The following is a 3,790-nucleotide window of genomic DNA, read 5'->3' as shown; positions in this document are numbered from 1 at the left end:
ATTCCTGTAAGCTTTAATACCTTTAGGCGTAACTTTTAGATTTAATTTTTAGACTTTTAAGTTTCGACGTTTTTCTTTCTTATTTTTATTTTTTGACGTTTTTCGACGCGCACTCTTTTTCTTTCTTATTTCTCGCCACGCTAGTTTTAGGACTTAGAAATTTTCTCTACTTCTTCTCTAATAATTCAAAACAAAAAATTATTTTAAGCGGTTAAATTGATAGACATCCAAATTTTCTGCTTCGTGGTAATAGTTGAATTTGTTAGTGGCTGAGTTGTGAGCTTCCGATTTAAAGGGTTCTGGCTCCCTGCTACATCTTTTGGCTATTCGAAACGTGGGCAAAAGCAGAAAAGTCTATTAATTTGATAACTTTAAATAATTTTTATCTTTTTATAACTAATAGGATAATTAGTGAATGCACCACATTGTAGCTAAAATTTGGCCATCGCAATAAAATGGAAAATTTTGAAAACAAGGCCTTGGAAACTCTTTATGACATCCGAAATCAATTTAATCAATACGCTCAAATGGGTGTTGATGACAATTCGTTCGGTCAATCTTGGATCACGAATGACGAAACAATAACTGGTTGTGAAATCTATGGAGATTATCACTCAACATGGGAATGTTATTATTACGTTCCTATGGAAAATTATGCACCCATGGAACCTGAATGGAACGATTATGAGGAATACAATTCTAATTGGGATTATTTCCAAGAATATATCCAAACTCAACAACCAGAAGACGAGGAAAATTATGTGCCTAAAAATTCTTTAGATTATATGAAAATCAAACTCGAAGAACTTGATGCTCAAAATGAACAAATGAGAGAGTTTGTAAATCGGCAAGCTGAAACTCTATCAGATTACACACCTGTTGATCTGAGGAGTCGTGTGCAAGAAAATCTCATATCATCGAAATTTGATGAATTCGAGAGCTCCGAAATCACCAATTATCCCGATGATACTTTTTATTCAGCTTTAGCAATTTCACAACATATCGACACATTAGCCTCAACCGACGAAATCATCGATCCATCTATGGATGAAGAAGAAGTAAGGATGACAAATTGGTACTCTTGGGAAAACGATAACATTGAAAATTTTACCCCCGAGACCAAAATGGTGGGACCGATAAGTACCGTTAATGAAGAAGAATTTGTTTCAATCAAGCCACAACCTTCCAACCCAATATTCTCAATAGACGAGTCATTTACCAAAGATGAACTACAAGCTGTAATAGATATTGACACCCCGAATTTCACCCAATTGGGTAATAGAGGTGAAAACTTTGATTTCGAGAATGAACGAAAGGAAGTGTTAGGAATTGTCCACCCTATAGAAATATGTATGTCGGTGTATATCGATCCATTTGACCAAGAACCAGAAAAGAGACATATCCATTTACTAAAAGCTACACTTAAAAAAGAATTAAGTAGTGACGATCGGGTGAGTCTAAACTTTAAACCCATTGATATATTATACACCACCCGAGATGTAAATAACTGGCTCACTATTTTAATTCGTGGAACTTATTCTACCGACTTCACATGTCGTCAGCTAAGTATGGGGAAGTCTAACCCCACTTAACGTTAAATTAGGGGTTCAGGTTAGTGCATAACTCGTTAATAAAAATGCTTGATTAGGGTAAAGGACGCTTTTTCAAATATTAGTAAATAGTTCAGAAAAGCAGCCGTTTTTGAAAAAAAAAGCATGTGTGATAAAACAAGAAGGAATGAACGATGAGGCGCGCCATCTATCATTCGACGAGCTTTGTAAGTACAAACTGGGTATTTTCAAACATTTTTCTACACTAATCACCCTCATGAATTTATAATTTGAGTCTGATTTCATGCAAATGAGGGCATTGCATGATCTCAAGTGTGGGGAAGGGTTATAAATTCTCTCGGGTTTATACTTGGTTTATTTGCCAAATTTTATGAAAATTTGAAAAATTTTCAACTAAATGAATTTAAAATCATGTTTATATATATTTATGAACGGTGAAAACTAGGTGTTAATACCGAAATTATCGTTACCTCGGAAAGGACATAAATTGAGAAACACCCTAAAACGCTTGAATTCATTTAAAATGGAATAAAGGAGAATAAAAAGGCAAATAAAGAAACTAAGTATGGGGAGAATGTACCTAGTTATTCAATTAAAAACTATCTAGCACATGTTTCTGTAAAGTTTATTGCAGGTGCTTTTATTTTGGACTAAATTAACTATTTTACCCGATGAAAGAAAAGAAAAGATGGATCTACACGATGAATCAATTCCATCATTAAAAGGAAGTAAAGTCTTCCAAAAAAGACACGCGCTTCTTGATTTAGGTCATGAAGTTGTCATCCAGACCAGCTGTAGGTTGACGAAAAATCTAGAAAAGTCATCTCTAAAATCAGCAGGAAATCCACGGACCTCAGCATCAAACAGGGTCGCCATGTGGTCAGACTTATCCTAACCATGAGAAGGATTTATCTCGTACAATGGGGGGGACACCGTGCAAATTAGCTTGATAAGACTAATGAATCAGATCCCCAGAAAGGATAATCTCCTTAAAGATTAAAAATCAGCTTTTAAGACTGATATTACTCAATCCTTGAGATTGACCTTAAAGATTGAGAATTCAAACTCATGGAATTCAATGATATCTAAACTCGAGCTTGAACGAGAAAATATTTTGATCAAAATTATAAACCGATTTGTTTTCTAAAAACTCATTTTCAATGCATTCATTACCATTGAACGTAAAATCCTAGGAATTCACCTGGAATTCATTAGGTCACCTGAACCAAATCGGTTGTCAACCGTAAGAACGGTGGTTGCATAGCATGGTCGGAGACAGGACCTTGTGCCAGACCGAAAAATCATAGGATAATCTTTACTATTGCTCCTACAAAGGATAGTACTAGCATCCGACACGTTTATAGACCATAATTAAAAGCAAGTCACGAGACATTGCCTTAACAGTTGCTTGTTTATCGCTTTCCTTTACAACCGGACGGTAGTTTATAGAAAGGTAATATACGGGACAAGTGAACTGGACGTGTTGCTTTCCTAATACAAGGTTAGCAAGTGGGTAACACAAAACCATAAGTGTTGAGCTAAAATTTTCAAATCTGAAACCCACATAACCCACAAAAATATTTTGCAAACACCGGTGAAGGGTTATTCCGGAAAACTTGTCTAGGGTAAAAGCTAGATTGAATTTTCAAAAGATCAAATGTTTTCATAAAGATCCAATTTCCTAACGGATCTAAATTTTCATAGGCATGTGGGACTGTAAACCGCCTTTCAAATGTGCACTTTGCTTTGGAAACCGAAAGTAAATCGGCTATTTGATTGCAAGTGTCGTTGACCTAAACCCGAGGCAACTGTGGATGACACACCCACCTTTAACCATGGTTCTATCATTACTATCATTGTTTATACCACCATATCAAAATCACTGATGTACAAAGTGTGATGAATAAAAAAGTGATTCATGTATGTTTTTATTTCAAGTTCTGTATTGCTTGAGGACAAGCAACGCTCAAGTGTGGGGATATTTGATAAGGCTAAAAAGGAACATATATTTCATAGCAATATCCCTCCTAAATAATAGGTTTTCATTTGTAATTGTATTATAGTTTCATTGTAATTGTTTAAATAAATAAGTGCGAAGACAAAAGGCGAAAACGAAGATTTGAAGACACAAACGTCCAAAAAGCTCAAATGTACAAGATACAATTCAAAAGGTTCAATTTATTGATGAGAAACGTCTAAAAATGACAAGAGTACAAGTT

Source organism: Rutidosis leptorrhynchoides, chromosome 3 (assembly GCF_046630445.1).
Source record: "Rutidosis leptorrhynchoides isolate AG116_Rl617_1_P2 chromosome 3, CSIRO_AGI_Rlap_v1, whole genome shotgun sequence".
Lineage (NCBI taxonomy): Eukaryota > Viridiplantae > Streptophyta > Magnoliopsida > Asterales > Asteraceae > Rutidosis > Rutidosis leptorrhynchoides.
This window is presented reverse-complemented; position numbering follows the sequence as displayed.